Below are 18,659 nucleotides of genomic sequence, written 5' to 3'. Positions count from 1 at the left end.
TTGATTATTTTATATAGGGTAGTGTGTATATGTTAATCCCAAACTCCTAATTTATCCCTCCCCCTCCCCTTTCCCCTTTGGTAACCATAAGTTTGTTTTCTATTTCTGTGGGTCTATTCTGATTTGTACATAAGTTCATTTGTATCATTTTTTTAGACTCCACATATAAGCGATATCATATGATGTTTGTCTTTCTCTGTGACTTACTTCACTTAATATGATAATCTCTAGGTCCATCCATGTTGCTGCAAACGGCATTATTTCATTCTTTTTTATGGTACTTTATTGCCTTTCTTGTCCTGCCCCTGTTTCCCTCAGGATTGAGGAGTATCAGAGAAAAGGGGGATCGAAAATTAGTCAGACACTTCCCAGGTACAAAAGCCCCTTCATGTCCCCTGGTTCTTATTTGTAGAAAAAGGCTTTAGTCTCCTAGGCCTTCCCTGAGTTCCAAAGAGCAGACTCAAGCAGTTACTAATTAAGGAAGTGAGGAAATGCAGAAACAAAGGAAAAGCAGTCTAACAAGAAAAGTAATGATAGCCTAGGCAAGAGTTCAGTGAAAACAGAGTCCTAGTTCCTCAATCCATATACCAATCGGATTACTATATCCAATTATATACTAATCGGATGCATACCTCTGAGTTGTTCTGTAGAAACTAAGACGCCCGCCCAGGTGGAGGATGGTGACTCATGCTGACCACAAGCACGTAGACCCCAGACTGGTTGGAAACAGAAGGTTGATGATTAAGATTCCCAAAACATCATCCTGTTACCTCACCACTAACCAATCAGAAGAAAGTCCATGAGCTGCAACCCTCACCCCAAATGCTGCCTTTAAAAACCCTCCCCTGAAAGCTACTGGGGAGTTGAGTCTTTTGAGAATGAGCCACCTGTTCTCTTTGCTTGTTGCCTGCAGTAAGCGCTGTGCTTTCCTTCACCACAACCTGGTGTTAGTAGCTTGGCTTTGCTGCTCACGAGCAAGTGGACCTGAGTTCCGTTCGGTAACAATTGTTCCAAATAAAGGAAAATAGTTGTTGGTTATTGGGGTCTATGAATGCTGCAAAATGCTGAACAAAGGTCTACAACAGTAAACCATTTTGAGTCTGGTGGGACTTGTGACAAAAGGGTATTTGGGTTTGAGACAATTGAGAAACTGGGAAAACTATCTTGTTAATAGCTCTTAACTCCTAGACAAATCACCATCCCCATCCATTACGTTTTCAAACTGGCAGGTTCTGTGTGTAGCAGGGGCTGGTACAGGGAATGACTAACCTTTGGGTAATTACATCTTCTGATATGAGTGTGAGGCCCTATATCGCCTCAGGATTCAGTGGGTATTGAGGTAATTTAGGAAGATGTTTAGTAATATCTACCTGTATCTTTATAGGCTCTGCACTTGTTATTCTCCCAATGTCAGCACTAGAAATTGCCCACAGATTTTTGGACATCTCGATTAATTTAGGGGACTTTTGTTGGAATTCTTCCTCTTCTGTATCATGAACAGATTGCATGAACATGGAAGATCAGGTTCAGGTTGGTCAAGAAATTCTAAAGTGAGGTCTCCATTGGAAGCAAAACGTATTAGTCCTTTTAATCTAGAAATAAGATCTCTGCCTAATAGATTGACTGGAGTTGTGTCAAATAGCAAAAAAAGAATGCTTTTCAGTAAAAGATTCTGGAGTCATTTATACTGGTTGAGATAGAAATTCTCTCTGAACTTTATTAGCTACCCCCACTATGGAAACCTCTGAGGGATTTGTTGGCCTATGAGAATGGTTTAAAGTAGAATGGTTTAAGGTAGAAAGAGTAGCTCCGATATCAACTAGAATTTGACAAGGTTTCTCATTAATTTTAATTTCAGTTTCCCCTCAGTCATTTAAGGAAATTACTGATAATAGTTTACTGGAGAATCCCTTGGAGTCCTGTCAACTCTGGGAACAAGCCATAAGGGCCCTCCCTTGGGAGTAGACATAGGGGCACTCGAGTTGAAGAATTTGCATAGGACCTTGGAGGACAATCTTTTTTCCAGTGTCTCAGTTGATTTCAAATGAGACAAAGGTCCTTAGGCCAGCATTTTGGTGGTGGACCCCTAGGAGGGTGTAATATGAGAGGCTGAGAGGTATTATTTTAGGTCTCTGGTCTTGGAGTTGTTATAGCTGTAAGGCCAGCAGGTTGGCAGATTTTTGCTTGTGGTCTTACTCTAAGATCCTTTAAAAATGCTCAGCTGTGGTCATGAACTCAGGTTGTTGCCTCACCCCGCCCCCCATCCTATTTTCTGCCTTTTTATCAATCCACTAATCTCAGGAGATAACCATTTACAAATAGGGTAGCTAGAGCATGTTGGGTGACCCTACTTATCTGGAACCTAGAATGCCACAGGAAGAGGGCTTCTTAGTGGGCCTTAAAATCTGCCAAAGATTCAACTTTCTTTTGTTTGCATGATTGAATAATTGACCAATCAGTGCAGACAGGGGAGACTCTAGGAATGGCTTATAAAAGGTCAGTTGCTATTTTGGGAGCTTCTTCTGGTCAAAGATCTCGAATATTATTCACAGGGCTTTGCTATTTTGCTTCCTGCATCCATTTTTGGTCTTCACCAGGTCCTATGAACACGTGCACAAGTTAATAAAGTTCTGGCACCCCGGGATCATAGGCCCCAATAATAACTCTAAAGTTTTCCCCCAAAATTGGGGGAGTCCTCCATAGTTTAGGAAATTTCTTAACTATGTCAGTCTTTGACAAAGGGGTGAAAGATACCTGAGGAGGTTGTCTGCAAACTCAGGTATTCTTATGTTAAAAAGTAACCGTTTAGGGGGGCTTCCCTGGTGGCGCAGTGGTTGAGAATCTGCCTGCCAATGCAGGGGACACGGGTTCGAGCCCTGGTCTGGGAAGATCCCACATGCCACGGAGCAACTAGGCCCGTGAGCCACAACTACTGAGCCTGCGCGTCTGGAGCCTGTGCTCCGCAAAAAGAGAGGCCGCCATAGTGAGAGGCCCGCACACCATGATGAAGAGTGGCCCCCACTTGCCACAACTAGAGAAAGCCCTCGCACAGAAACGAAGGCCCAACACAGCAAAAAATAATTAATTAATTAATAAACTCCTGCCCCCAACATCTTCTTAAAAAAGAGAAAAAGTAACTGTTTAGTAGTCTCTTCAAAGTGGAAGGACACCACACAGAGAATCAGTAAAACGTGAGGTAAAGAAGGATAGAGGGGAGCAGTGTCACGTCAGTCCTATTGTCTTTTGCTTTAGGTACTTCTTGTATTTTTAATTTTTTATTAGCCTTTTATAACGAGTCTTTTAATGAAGGTATTTTGGAATGTGAAGGCTTTTGGAAGTTTCTGCATCCCAATTAAAATAGGTATCCCATTCTGTTTAATTCAGGAAGCCTTACTTTCAAATGCACTTCCTAAAGGAATTATTTTGTCTAATTGGAACATTCCACATAATGGCCATTGTAACTCTAGGTTGTTTTAGTAATATTTTTGTAGATATTTACAGTTTCCAGGATTATAGTTCTTGGACATAAAATAAGCAGGTGTGCTGGAAGCTATCACGCTTGGTTCTTTAGAAACTAAAGATCCAACCTCTTTTAGCTGGCCTTTATCTACACAAAACGAGACAAACAAATATGTGCACTTTAACACTCCAGCAGTAACAAATTACTGCAGCTTGGCCAAGAAAAAGGCTCTGTGCGCACCGCCACCAATTCCCAATGTGGAACTTGGGACTGGAAGAAAGGATCGAACAAGCAGACCTCAAATGAAAGCTGCAGACTGATTTCAGATAAATGGGGAATCGCAGCTGCCACCAGCGGTTCCCAAAGTGGAATCTGGGGAAGGATTCTAAACAAATGGGGAACAGCAGACCAAACTGCCAGCAGTTCCCAAAGTGGAATCTGGGAACAGAACCAAGGGCTGGGGGTTTCCAAGCAAATGGGGAATTGTGGCTCAAACTACCAACAGCTCCCATCGTGAAACTAGTGATTCTAGACAAATAGGGAATGGGCTGGAAAGCCAATTAGATTGGGAGCTCCACACAAAGAGAGCAGAGTTCAGAATCAAGAGAAACTTACCCACAGCCTTTGGAAATGGTGAGAAGGATAGTGAACTCAAAAAGGGGTTCATGGGGGGCTTCCCTGGTGGCGCAGCGGTTGAGAGTCCGCCTGCCGATGCAAGGGACCCGAGTTCGTGTCCCGGTCCGGGAAGATCTCACATACCGCGGAGCGGCTGTGCCCGTGAGCCATGGCCGCTGAGCCTGCGCGTCCGGAGCCTGTTGCTCCGCAACGGGAGAGGCCACAACAGTGAGAGGCCCGCGTACCGCAAAAAAAAAAAAAGCGGGGTTCATGGGTACCATGCTTGTGGGGTTTTTTGTCCCCAAATGTCATCAGAAGTTCACTTCAAATCCCATTGGTGCCACCAAATCTGTTTTAAAAACTAAACCAAGTAAACTTTAAAGATCTAAATGGCTTTGTTGAATATTCATGAATCAGGCAGCATTCCACCTAGCAAGTAAAGGGGACCTCCAAAGGGCTATGGAAAAGGAAGGATTTTTAATGGCAGGACAAGGAAGTCATAAACAGAAAAAAGAATTATTTCAGGTTAGGTTATCTTCCCTTTGGGAAAAAAAGAGTCTTAGTAGTTGAGTTAGCTCATCTTCCTTTGGGGGATAGAGAGGGATACCATGAGAAAGTTTACCTTATTGGTGCTGACCAGCAAATTCCTGACAGACCTGGTTAAGACTACATTTCTGGGGGAAGTCAAAGCTTCACTTAGATTAGGTATTAAAGTGTGGGTTAATGTGTGGCCTAGCATAAGTGACTCCATTTTGGGCCTGTGGTTTTCTTTTTAAAATGTGAAAGCAGGGGTAGACAATATGTAAACAAATGAATATAGTGGTATTTTAATAAAACTTCTTTTATGGGCAGCAAAATTTAAATTTTTTATAATTTTCATGTGTCATGAACTATTATTCTTCTTTGGATTTTTTAATCACTTAAAAATATAAAAGCCATTCTGAGCTCAAGGGCTGTACAAAAACAGGCAGTTGGTTGGATTTGACCATTAAGCCACTGTTTGCTGATGGCTGGCTTAGTCACTTTCCCAAGGCCACACAGCTAAAACGGTGGACCCCAGCATTAGATCCAGGTGGTGTGACTCTGTAGCCTGCACATTTAACATGTCTCTCATTTTGTAAAAATGTGCTGGTGTTGAAGAACTGAGTCAATAAGACTATAAGGAAACATTGAAGACTTTGAGATAAGCAAAAAAGACTACTGGATAGTTTTTCAGCGGAATGCAGGAGTCTCCAAGACTGTGACTAGGCTATTTTACAACTCTGTATGTTGTAGCAAAGCAATAGCAATGTAAATAATTCTTGACTATAGGCATGCAAATAAATTCTATCTGGTGGAGAAGCAGCACTACCCCACTATGAAAAAGTCAGTTTTGTATACACTTGTAAGTTCATTTCAGTATTCCTGATCCATACATATGTCTATTCTCTGGATTCTCCTTTTGAACCGGTTGTAACATCTGCCCGGTTCCATCAGTAAATAATGAGTTAAATAAAATCTTTACCATGTATTCATTTGATATCTGAGTGAAAGTCAGGATTTTACCATTTTGAAAATTATCCTCTTAACAGTTTTGAAGGTCTTCATGAGATGCCCAATGGATTCACCTGACAGAGCTGGTTGAACTTCGCTTACTCTCTGTTTTTCTAATTTTAATTGTATCTCTACTAATTTTGTGTTCTGATTTGTTTATGGCCAATTAGTGTTTCCCCACTGGTGAGAGCAATGACTGGGAATTCGATTTATGGTCTGACTATTTAGTAATTTCTGTAAAGGGATTATTGGATTATAAAGATCTGTAGACATGTGTTCGTTTTTTTATGTTTGTTTATATGTCTATTTGACTATTTTGAGCTAAATCAAAGGTGAGAGAGAAAGAAATTTGAAGAGGCTACACTGCTGGCTTTGGAGACATGGTAAAGGGCTGCAAGCCAAGGAACACAGGTGGCCTCTAGAAGCTGGAAAAGGCAAATAAGTGTATTTGCTCCTAGAGCTTCCAGAATGAATGCAGCCCCTTTATTTTACCCCTTTTCAGACCTCAGACCTTCAGAAGATAGTAAATATGTGTTATTTTAAGTCACTAAGTTTGTGGTAGTTTGTTACAGCAGCAATAGGGAACTAATACAGATTCTTTACCAATATGTCCTCCTTTCACCAGGATATAATAGTGAGGAGAAAGGATACTTGGGAGGAGCTGTTATAACAAAGAATCCATCAGAGGAAACTGAGAGTTCAACATGCAGTAGCTTTTCATTTGCTAAGTTGTGATAATTTCTCATTGATTGAGCTGTTGCCAGGCAAGGAGAAATTCTTCCTTCCTCCTGCTGGGGAGTAAAATAGTACCCTTCTTCCTGTTGGAGTTGCAAGGAATATCTTTTCCTGCTGGGTCTGCAATTGGGGTCAAATGCTAGAGCGTGAGATCTCCCCTTTCTGGTCTTCCAACTCCATTTTAAATGAAGTTTCTATTCATTAATTTTCACACTGCCATCTGAAGCCTGTCAGTCTCACCTCTCCTCCTGGCTGCCTTTTCCACTTTTTCTGTTTATAAGTAGTGTCCTGACTGGACTGCCCACCAAGTTCCTCTTTCTGGTCCAAGGATTACCAGGATGCTGCACACACCCTGAGAGGAAGGAAGTCCTTCCTGAACTAGCGCTCCAGCTGTGCACATCCCAAAAGATGTCTTCCTCCAACTGTGTCCTTGTGATATTGTGATATAATAAGAAATATATATTTGGTCTTCCTCCCCAGTTTCTGGTACAGAGCTCCTAAAATCCTTGCAATTTCCTAAGTGATAAGAGCTGAAAGGAACATCTTTTGTTATAGTATTTAGTTTTTGTCCCTAGTTTCTGAAATAGCTCTAGAACAATAAAGGTGGAAGGAGTATATTTTGTTATTCATAACAAGCCCCTTCCAACCAGAAAAAAGTTTATGTGAATGAAGTGATTTTTGAAAAGTCCCTAAGGATGGGGGCTTTTTGCCAGGGAAACCCACCATGTGATTAGAGGGTTGGAACTTTCAGCCCCACCTCCCCAGCTTGAGGGAGGGGAGAGGAGCTGGAGATTGAGTTAATCACTAGTGGCCAATGATTTAGTCAATCGTGCCTACCTAATCGTGCCTCCAAAGGGATTTGGAGAGCATCCAGGTTGGTGAACCCATCCACATGCTGGGAGGGTGGCATGCCTGGAGAAGGCTTGGAAGCTCTCTGCCCCTTCCTACACACCTTGCCTTGTGCAGCTCTTCCATTTGGAGGTTCCTGGGTTGTATCTTTTTTATTTTTTTAATAGTTGATTTACAATGCTTTTTTTACTTTCAGGTATACAGCAAAGTGATTCAGTTCTTTCACAGATTCTTTTCCATTATAGTTTATTACAAGATATTGACTTGTAAAGTTAACGTCAACTTTGCCAACCACCTTGACTTTTATGTCCCACCTCTACATTTTTCTTCACTGTTTACTGAGCACCTACTGTGTGCTGCTTAATGCAGGGGACACAACTAAATTGTCCTCCTTAGTCCTGCTTAGAACATCCAGCTCACAACAGCCCCGTTTTTGGGGGGTGGGGCACACCACACAGCTTGTGGGATCTTAGTTCCCCGACCAGGGATTGAACCCCTGCCCTCGGCAGCGAAAGCACTGAGTCTTAACCACTGGACCACCGGGGAATTCCCTGTGCTATACAGTAAGATTTTGTTCTTTATGTGAGTTGTATCTTTTAGAATAAAGTAATAAATATGTTTCCCCGAGTTCTGTAAGCTGTTTTAGCAAATTATTGAACCCGAGGAAAGAGTCATGGACACCTCCAGTTTGTTGCCAAGTAGGACATGAGTTGTGGGTAACCTATGGACCTACTGCTTGGGATCGGCATCTGAACTGGGGACATCTTCTGGGACTGAGCCCTTACCCTGTGGGTTCTCATGCTACCTCCAGGCAGATAGTGTCAGAATTGATTTGAATTATAAGACACCAGTTGGTATCTGCAGAGAATTGGAGAACAGCTTGGTGTGGAAAACCCACTGGTTTGATGTCATAAGTGTTGTGAGTAAAAAGAGAAATGAAGTTTTCTCTTTCATTCCTTCTTCCCTCCCTCAACCCTACAAAATAAGGCAGTCCTTTAGAACTGTCCCTTTAGACTCACAGACAAAACAGGAATATTTCCTTATTATACATTGCTATGGTTTCTGGTCTCCATACAATATGCACGGATTTTGTTTATAGGTGGGGGGAAGCTATTTTTATTTAAAAACAAGAAAGAAAAAGTTATGAGACAGCAATCCCAGTTTTATTTAAAAAAAAGAAAAGAAAAAATTGTGTGTGTATAAGAAGACACTGGCATTTATGGTAGACATTGCCAGTGATAGGATTACAGCTCATTTTAATGGTTCACTTTCATCATTTTCCAATTTATTACAAAAATAATTTTTTAAAAAGATACATCATACATAGCATCCTCACATTTTGTATTTTTTCATGGTTCCTCAACGATCCACCAAACTGTAAGGAAATCATGCGTGAGAAGCATGCAAGTCAGATTGACTTGTCTAGGGACCAGAAGCACATCAAATAATCCTAAAAACACTTATCAGAGGTGCAAAAATAAAGAACTAAGGATCTGGACCCAAAGCCAGGCGATGTAGCTGTGTTCCCAGTACATTAAGTAGCACCTGACACACAGATGGTGCTGAGTAAATGAACAAGAACTCTGCGTGGCCTCTATTATGCCAAAGTTATCCTCTATGACACTGTGCATGGATTTTCCTCTCTTTTTGGTCCATTCTGTGGGCCTCTAGAGAAGGAAACCTCTCTCCCTCTTTCCTCTACCAGGTAGGACTTGGCATGTCCGAGGAAGCACAAAATGTTTTCAGTCTTGAAAAGAGTGTTGGAAACTGTGTACACTTCATGGTCAGTTAGACTTGGCCCCAAATCTCAGCTTCCCCCTTTCAATTGAGGTCCGCTATCTATGGAGCATCTGCATATATCTATGCACACAAACACACTAGGATTACAGAGGAGCTTACCACCTAGCTATGCAATTCTCAGGGGTACTGTTTTCTCTTCTGTCAAATGAAGCTGATAATTACTAGGCAGGGTTGCCTGGAGTATTAAATGAGACAGTGCTCAGAAAACACCTAGATGCTTGGCAAACATTAGCTGCTGTTGTTGTTATTATTGTGTTGAATTGGATTTAAAGATAAATGACTGTCCTGTAATGTTTTCGGAAATCAACAAATGTCTGAGCCCCTATATGTCTATGCCAGGCACTGCACTAGGTAGGAACTTTTAGGATTAGGAAGGTGGGTACTATGCTCCTAGAAATCATTATCCATATCTTTACAAAGGTAATCATGTTTTCCTTGGTGACACCAGTCTGGGGATAAAAATTGTCAAAAGTACAGTCCTAGAGCTGTATTTCTTAGGTTCTGCCCAACCTATCTGATCATAGGGACCCCAAGTCTTCTCAAATTCCATTAAAGTCAGTGTGTCACCTTTGCTGGCCGATGCGTCCTCTCATCCTGGCATGTAGTACCACTCTTGCTGGCAAAAGTAGAGCTGATGAAACCAAAACCATGCAACTCAGACTGGGACTTGAACCCACGGTCTTTTAATTGAGATCACACACCTGGTCTCAGGACTTAATGAAGCTCAGGTTCTTGATGTCTTGTTGCAGAAAGAATTCAGTGAGAGACAAAGTGATAGGTAAGAAGTGGATTTATTTAGAGAGAAACATACTCCACAGATAGAGTGTGGGCCATCTCAGAAGGTGAGAGGCCTGAAATATGTCATGGTTAGTTTTTATGGGCTGAGTAATTGCATAGGCTAGTGAGTGGGAGGATTATTCCAACTATTTGGGGGGAAGGGACAGAGATGTCCAGGAATTGGGTCACTGTCCACTTTTTGACCTTTTATGGTTGGCCTTAGAACTGTCATGGCACTGGTGGGTGTGTCATTTATCATATGCTAACGTATTACAATGAGCATATAATGAGGCTCAAGGTCTACTGGAAGTCAAATCTTCTGCCATTTTGGACCTAGTTGGTTCTAACCAGTTTTTGTCATGTCCTATGGCTATGTCATTCTTTTAAAGGTTGTGCTGTGCTCCCTTCCCTCTTGTTTCATTGACACCAGATGAGGTCTCCAATCCTTCTTCCTGGGTCTAGTTGCTTTCTAGACACTTTCCCTGTACCATCTATCTTTCTACTGGGATTAGGTCCAGACAAGAGCATGAGAATCCCCACATGAATGTCTCACTGGAGTGAATACAGTGAGGCTTCATCTGTGAGGAGGAACCACAGTAGAACAGCCATTCTCCTCCAACAGCTTATAGAGTTGCTAACAGAACTGTTTCTGTTTTCATCTCTCCTCTCCTCAGGACTCTTTCAACAGTCCTGATGAGGAGACCATGGCGAACAACACAGTCCCCACTGTAGGGGAGCAGAAATTACCACTGTGAAACATGTCTCTTTGGCATATTAATTGTTCTAAGCTGTTATTTTCTGAGAAACAGCAAACTTGGGAAGAGCTCTGGAAACCAAGTAGGAGTTGCTTTTGTAGGAAACTTTTACATTTGTAAAGAAAATCTTCATCTGTAAGGGTGTCTCCCTCTCTGTGCCTGGAAGAAGAGGATGATAAAATCTCTAGAAACAGTTATCAGTGGAGAAGGCAAAGACTTTAACCTGCATCACAATCACCCTTGTCTTACTGTGCTTTTCCTGGTAATCTCCCATAACTGACTCTCCCTACCATCAACCCCTCTTTTGTCTTTAGCTGAGATTGGTATTTAAGGTAAAAGCTTGGATCATATTAGCAAGTTACTTGGATTTTCTGTGTTTCTGCCATGTATACATGTTATTAAACTTTGTTTCATTTTCTCCTGTTAATCTGTCTTATGTCAATTTTAGTTCTTAAACCAGAAGAATCTAGAAGGGTAGAGGAATATTTCTTCCTCCCAGACCCTGCTTTCCTCTGGGCTGATAACATGGCTCTCTCTGCCTGACTTCACTTCCCCCAGAGGCCTCCTTTGTTCTTCCTTTGATCCTTTCCTGGACAGAAGTTCCTACCAAACCTCTAGACACACCCCACTCCTGAGTCCTTAGACGCTCAAGATGGAACCCCTGCTGCACAGTAACTGAAATACAGGCAGAGCAAAAACTATGCTATTTTTAAAATCACATCTCGGTAACTAAGCCCTAGACCCTTTAACTGTACCCCAAGTAATGTGATTTCAAGACCCTTTAGTTCTTGGGTCATCCTCTCAGGACACTTTATAATGTGTCAATTGTTTAAAAAATTATTCGTACCTTTGTTAAAATGTTAAGGAAGACTTTATTCAAGACTATCGGAGGGCTTCCCTGGTGGCGCAGTGGTTGAGTCCGCCTGCCAATGCAGGGACACGGGTTTGATCCCCGGTCCAGGAAGATCCCACATGCCGCAGAGCAACTAAGCCCGTGCGCCACAGCTACTGAGTCTGTGCTCTAGACCCCATGAGCCACAACTACTGAGCCTACATCCCACAACTACTGAAGCCCGTGTGCCTAGATCCTGTGCTCTGCAACAAGAGAAGCCACCACAACGAGAAGCCCCCAAACCACATCGAAAAGTAGCCCCTGCTCGCCGCAACTAGAGAAAGCCCATGTGCAGCAACGAAGACCAAATGCAGACAAAAATTAAAAAAAAAAAAAGTCTATTGCAGTCAAAGTACTGTAATAGGGGAGAAAGATTCAGCTCATCTCCAAATACAACCAAGATAGTTGGGGATTTATAGCCAGTGAGCTGAGTGAGGAGTCAGTGGATGGAAAATTACTAGGAGGCAACATCAAGGGTAGAAGGAGTCTAAGTAAACTGACTTAGCAGGATTCTTGCTACAACTGGGCTAGGTAGGCTGAAGATAAGACATGGGCCAAGGTCAAGACCTAGTTGAAAATAGGTCTTAGAGGAGCCTAAGTTTGGTCAGGGAGAGAATCTTTGTTACAGTATTGCCTGTTTTAAAATGTGGGTGCTGCAGGAATTCCCTGGTGGTCCCATGGGTAGGGCCTGGGTTCGATCCCTTGTCAGGGAACTAAGATCCCACAAGCTGCACAGTGGCCAAAAATAAATAAAATAAAATAAAATGTGAGTGCTGAAACTGAAAAATGTAACACAGACATGATCTGATCAGTGCATGGTCTAGAAGGGTTCTGTACTTTCTTGATATGAATGCTAAATTTCTGTAATGTCTAAGGTTGATGTGAGATTGTTGGGTAGCCACAGAATCCCAATATATGGTTGGCTCATAATTAAGATTGCAGGCAACTAAAACATCAGGTGTTTACTCACAAGAATTCTCTCTTTTCAATCTTTCCATCATCGTACTACTAATGCTGAAAACTTGGCCTCTGTGCAACAGTACTGAATCAAATCTCAGAGAGTTTTGGGTGAAGTAGAAAAGAATAGCTTTATTGCTTTGGCAGGCAAAGGGGGACACAGTGGGCTCATACCCTGAAAAATTGTTTGTCCCAACCTGGGAGGATTTGATGAGTTTGATAGCAATGGTTCAAGGGCAGAGGAGTTGCTGATTAAAAATCAGGGTGTGTGCAGGGCCTGCACTCTTTTAATCTGGTCTCAGGTGGTCTCCTGATAATCTTCTCTAGGTTATCAAACTGTGATCTTCTCTGGAATGAAGAATGCTAACATCTTCCATTTGTTGGGGGTTTTAGTTCTGTAAAGAGCTCAAAGATATTGTTATGTGTATCCCTTCAAGGGGAACCAGGACCTTGCCCCAAGGCTGTACTTGTTTGTTTCAAGGCTGCACTTATTGTTTCTTGGCTGCTCCTCCCTTGTCTCTGCATCCCCTCCCTTCCCTGATTAGCAACTGTTCAAATCTGCCCTTTGGAACTCAGGGAAGGTCATGGAGGCTAGAGTCTATTCCCTACAAACAAGAAACAGGGAACACGGAAAGACTTCTGTGCCCAGGAGCCCCAGGGTCCTGCTAGGTTTCACTACCCAAATAATCTTGCTCAAATATAGACCTGAGTGTTTTCCAGCTCCAGCCCTGGAGGGTACAGAATCAAGATCTTGATGCCCAAGGAGAACCAGATTGCCTCTTGACTCATTTTTAAGGAGGGACTGATGGTGGCCAAGAATGATATCCACACACCTAAACACCCTGTTGGGGAGGAAGACATTTTCCTCTACCCTTCTAGGTTCTCTTGACTGGTCTAGGGATTAAACTGACATGAGACAAATTAACAGGAGAAAATCAAAGTTTGGTAACATGTATACATGGGAGAAACCCAGGAAAACTGAGTAACTCACCAAAATGGCCAAAGCCCTCATCTTGAATACCACTATCAGCTAAAGACAAAAGAGGATGTTGAGGGTGGGGAGAGTCAGTGATGGAAGGTTATCAGGAAAAGTAAGTAAACAAGGGTGAGTGTGATGCAGATTTAAGTCATTGCCTTCTCCATTGATAAGTGTTTCCAGGGATCATGGTCATCCTCCTCTTCCAGCAAGGAGGGAGACACCCTTGTAAGGTCAGATCTTAACAAACTGCACCACGAAACAGGGGAAAGCTTCAAGTGAGCTTTATTAGGGAGCGCTCCCGGGCGAGGTTCACTGGTCCGAGAGAAAGGGGCCAGAGAAGTCGCACCCGGGCGAGGGTTGGGCAAGATTTTATAGGGGAAGAAGGGAAAGGGGTGTGGTGAATCTGGGAGGGTGCAGGGTATTCCTTATTTGGTGGTCTTTTCGGGTATCCTGGGGGACCGTTAGTCCCGCCCCTCAAAAGGCGGGAAGGCTGGGCTGGGTTCAAAGTCCCTAGGTCAGTTCCTGGAACTGGGTGGTCCGGAATGTCTCCAGGGCAGTTTCTGGAACTGGGTGGTCCGGAGAATTTCTGTCTGATGCAACCTGTGAATCTGATTGTGTTCCCCTGCCTCGGGCCAGTTGGCCTTACAACCCTTACAAATGGAGATGTCCCTTACAAAATGGCAACTCCTACTAGGTTTTCAGAGCCCTTCCCATGTCTGCTGTTTCTCAGAAAATAACCACCTCAAAATAATTAACATGCCAAAGAGACATATTTTGGGGTGGCAAATTCTACTCCCCTATAGCCTGGAGCTGGCAGATAAGAATGTGCCCAATCTTCACATTATGAAGGCCATTCACTCTCTCAAATGACAAGGCTATGTGAAAGAACAGTTTGCCTGAAGACATTTCTATTGCTACCTTACCAAGGAGGGTGTCCAGTATCTCTGTGATAACTTCCACCTGCCCCCTGAGCCACAGCTGTCTTGAGACTGGCAGGTCAAGGCCCAAGGGTCTGGAGAGAGAGTGACCTGCAAGACTCACCTGAGGGGATGCCTACAGAGACACCTACAGAGAAGTTCTGTGCCCCCTGGTGTGGACAAGAAAATCAAGGCTGGGGCCGGGTCAGCAACCAGATTCCAGTTTAGAGGTGAATTTCGTTGTGGATATGGTCAGCTACCTCAGTAAAGTTGGAGGAGATTGTTTTATGTTAAATAAATCTATAGCCAGAAAAATGTGTGTGTGTGTGTGTGTGTGTGTGTGTGTGTGTGTGTGTGTGTGTATTTATATATATATAACAAGCAGAAACCTGTGGGACCCTTCTGGGTACAAAAGCCCCTGTGTCCCATTTCTTCTTTGTAGAAAAAGGCTTTGGTCCCCTAAGACTCCCTTGAGTTCCAAAGAGCAGACTCAAACAGTTACTAATTAGGGAAGTGAGGAAATGTAGAAACAAAGGAAAAGCAGTCACAAGCAAGTTCAGCAGTAAAACAGTTTTAGTTCCTACTCAAGGGATATACATAACAATCTGATGCATATCTTCGGGTTGTTATGCAGAAAGTAAGACCCCCCCACCCAGGTAGAGAATGGTGACTACATGCTGACCCCAGACTGGTTGGAACAAGAAGGTTTATGATTAAGATTCCTGAAATATCACCATGTTACCTCACAACCAACCAATCAGAAGAAAGTCTGTGAGCTACAACCCTCACCCTAAATATTGCCTTTAGAAACCCTTCCCTGAAAGCCACCTGGAAATTTTGGTCTTTTGAGCATGAACTGCCCATTCTCCTTGTTTGGCACCCTGCAGTAAACACTGTACTTTCCTTCACCACAACCTGGTGTCAGTAAATTGGCTTTGCTGTGCGGTGGGTGAGCAGATTCAAGTTCAGTTTAGTAACAATATCAACTTCCAATTATCTACCCAATAAAATCCATCCACTTTAGCACAGCACATAAGCCCATCACAGTGGGATCAATTAGTGTTAGTGAATTCTCCCATGTAGGGAAGCAGAATTTGTCATCCCAAAATATGTCTCTTTGGCATATGAATTATTTTAAGCTGGTTATTTTTTGAGGAACAGCAGACATGGAAAACACTCTGAAAACTGAATAGGAGTTACCCTTTTGTAAGAAATATTTACATATATAAAGGGAAATCTCCATTTGTAAGGATGTCCTCTTCACTGTACCAGGAAGAGTAGGGTGACCAGTACTCAAGAAACTTATCAATGGTGAAAGCAAAGACTTAAATCTGCATCACAATCTCACCCTTGTTTACTGTGCTTTTCTTGGTAACCTCCCAAACTGACTCTCCCCACCCTCAATATCCTCTTTTGTCCTTAGCTGAAGAAGGTATGTAAAACTCGGCCATTTTGATGAGTTACTCATTTTTTCTGGGTCTCTCTCATGTATACATTTTATTAAACTTTGTTTGATTTTCTCCTGTTAATTTGTCTCATGCCATTTAATTCTTAGGCCAGCCAAAAGAACCTAGAAGGGTAGAGAAAGATGTCTTCTTCCCCAACACCCACGTTTGAGAATCTCAGAGTCTAATCCAGACTCCCCAGAGAAACAGAACCAACAGTATAGATAGAAAGATAGACATAAAAGATTTATTATAAGGACTGGCTCATGAAGTGATGAAGGCTGAGAAGTCCCATGATCTGCTGTCTGCAAGCTTGAGAAACAGGAATGCTGGTGGTGTAATTCAGTCTGAGTCCAAAGACCTAAGAATTAGGGAGTTAGTGGTGTGAGTCCTGATCTGAGTTCAAAAGCCTAAGAAGCAGGAGTACCAATGTCCAAGGGCAGAAAATGGATGTCTCAGCTCAAGCAGAGAGAGCTAATTTATCCATTCTCTACCTTTTTTGTTCTATTTGGCACCCTCAATGGATTGGATGCTGACCACCCACACTGCGGAGGGCAATCTGCTTTACTGTGTTCACTTCTTCAAATGCTAATATATTTCAGAAACACCTTTGCGGACACACCATCTATCAGGGCATCCCTTAGCCCAATCAAGTTGACACATAAAATTAACCATCACAGGAGGGGTAGGACCTCAGGTAGCTTGGCAGGGGTGGGGTCCTACTCAAGACCCCAGAAAAATCGGGGCACAGATGCCAAGAGCCATGTTGTGGAGGGCTGCTGAGGTCAAAACCAGCAAGTGAGTCCCGAGGTGATCAGGTGCGCTGGGCTGAGAGGAGAAGCTGAAACACTAACTCCCAGTGAAGGAGGTTTCAAGCAGCCATGGGAGAAAAAAAGAGCAAAAAGTACCCATCAAGGTAGGCAGGGGGTGGATGGAGGGGTTCTGGGCAAATTCTAGAGACAGATTTAAGCTCCTACAACGGTTCCCTCTCATTACTTAAGTGTGAGTCTGTGTGCACAGGCCAGTTTTAATTACAGATGTTGAAAAAGTTCTGACAGAATGAGAAATTCTAAGTTTTTGAGACTGTGCAGCTGTGAATTAGATTTATAACAGGGAGAGCAGGTAGGTTTTATCTCAGGTGTCAGCTCCGACAGATGATTGGCTGTCTGAGCACTGAGTTGAGAAGGATTCTGAAGATGTGTTTAAACTCAACAGGGAAGTATGTCCACATAGGTCGGTGGCACCTGCCAGTATTTGTGGACAGAAGTATGGGGTGGCCTGAGAGCCCTGTACCACTATTGTAATGCTACCATGGAGAGACCACCTCAAAGATCAGCTGGAATGTCTACATTCTACTGCCACATGCCCCTCAATTTCCAATACCTTGTATATTCATCTCCAGTGTAAGTTTTATATTATATCCTCCAGTTTTTCTCATGCTCCTATTCATATTTATTTCTTTGATACTTTGATACAAAGGTTCCCAAACTTTCTCCATTTGTGGCATTCTTAGTGTCTTGGTAATTTTTTCAGTATCCCTAGGACAAAAGAAATACATAATAGTTCCATTTATTAATTAGGTCTAAACAACTTAGTAAATATTTATGTCTGAACAACTCAGTAGCTGTTTGAAAAAAAAATTGTACATATAAATTGAAAGAAAAATAATAGTTTTTTTTCATTCTTAAATAACCAAAATTACTTATTAAGAGATATGTAGTCTGTTAGGCACTGGAGAGCTTTTCAAATCTTATGATCAGACTTATTAAAAATGATTAAAAGAGACAATTTAGGTGATACAAACAAATTTTATTGAACACTTCAGTGAAAAATAAGGTAGATGGCAGGAAGCTTTTATAGGATAAAGAATAAGAAACAAGGAAAAGAAAAATTAAAAAGGAATAAGGAACAAGGAAATAAGACTACAGCCCAGAGCTGGCTTGGTGTTTGGGGATTGGCTGAATGGATATCCTGTAATTCTGGTCAAGCAGAACATTTACAGGGACATGAAAATTACCTAAGTTTTGGTTAGCTGATGTGGTACCCAGGGCAGGAGTGAGGCCAAAAACTCAGCCTCCAGGCACCAGTGATGAATTTAATTTTGGAGACAGAGTTTTGGGTGAAGTAGAAAAGAGTAGCCTTATTGTTTTGCCAGGCAAAGGGGGACACAGCAGGGACACACACAAAAACCTGTGTGTGTCCCAACCTGGAAGGATTTGGTGAGGAGTTTTTGTTTGTTTGTTTGTTTGTTTTGTTTTCTTTTCTTTTTTGGCCATGGCTTGCAATATCTAAGTTCCCTGACCAGGGATCAAACCCATGCCCCCTGCAGTGGAAGCGTGGAGTCCTAACCACTGGACTGCCAGTGAATTTCCTGGTGAGGAGTTTTATAGCAATGGTTCAAGGGCAGGTTTGCTGATAAGATTAGGGTGTGTGCAGGGCCTGCACTCCTTTAATCTGGTCTCAGGTAGTCTTCTCTAGAATGAAGAATGTTAACATTTTCCATTTGTTGGGGGTTTTAGTTCTATAAAGAGCTCAAAGATATTGTTACATGTATCCCTTGCAGTGGAACCAGGACCCCACCTCAAGACTGCACTATTGTTTCTTGACTGCGTCTCCCTTGACTCTGCATCCCCTCCCTTCCCTCATTAGCAGCTGTTCAAATCTGCCCTTTGGGACTCAGGGTATGTCATGGATGCTGGAGTCTATTTCCTACAGACAAGAAATGGGGGACACGGAAAGACTTCCTTGCCCAGGAGACTCACAGGGTCCTGCTCGGTTTCAGGAGTGGCTCCACTCTGGGCTTAGAAATTTATTTCAATAACTGGACATCATCATCCTCATTCCCTGTTCTACACTACTTTGCACAATATTTCACAAGTATACGTCATGGTAAGGGATGCTGCACAGTTTAATGCTGATCCTGTGAACTACCTTGAGCTTACAGT

The 18,659-nt window shown here is 42.6% G+C and overlaps 1 pseudogene; it reads left to right on the top strand.

Annotated features, from left to right (window-relative positions):
* LOC137202924 (small ribosomal subunit protein eS10-like) overlaps positions 1–14,537 on the top strand; it is a 120,907-nt pseudogene extending 106,370 nt beyond the window's left edge.
* The last annotated feature ends 4,122 nt before the right edge of the window (positions 14,538–18,659 follow it).

Source organism: Pseudorca crassidens, chromosome 11 (genome assembly GCF_039906515.1).
Source record: "Pseudorca crassidens isolate mPseCra1 chromosome 11, mPseCra1.hap1, whole genome shotgun sequence".
Taxonomy (NCBI): domain Eukaryota; kingdom Metazoa; phylum Chordata; class Mammalia; order Artiodactyla; family Delphinidae; genus Pseudorca; species Pseudorca crassidens.
Note: the sequence above shows the minus strand (reverse complement) of the source record. Positions and strands in the feature narration are given on the sequence as shown.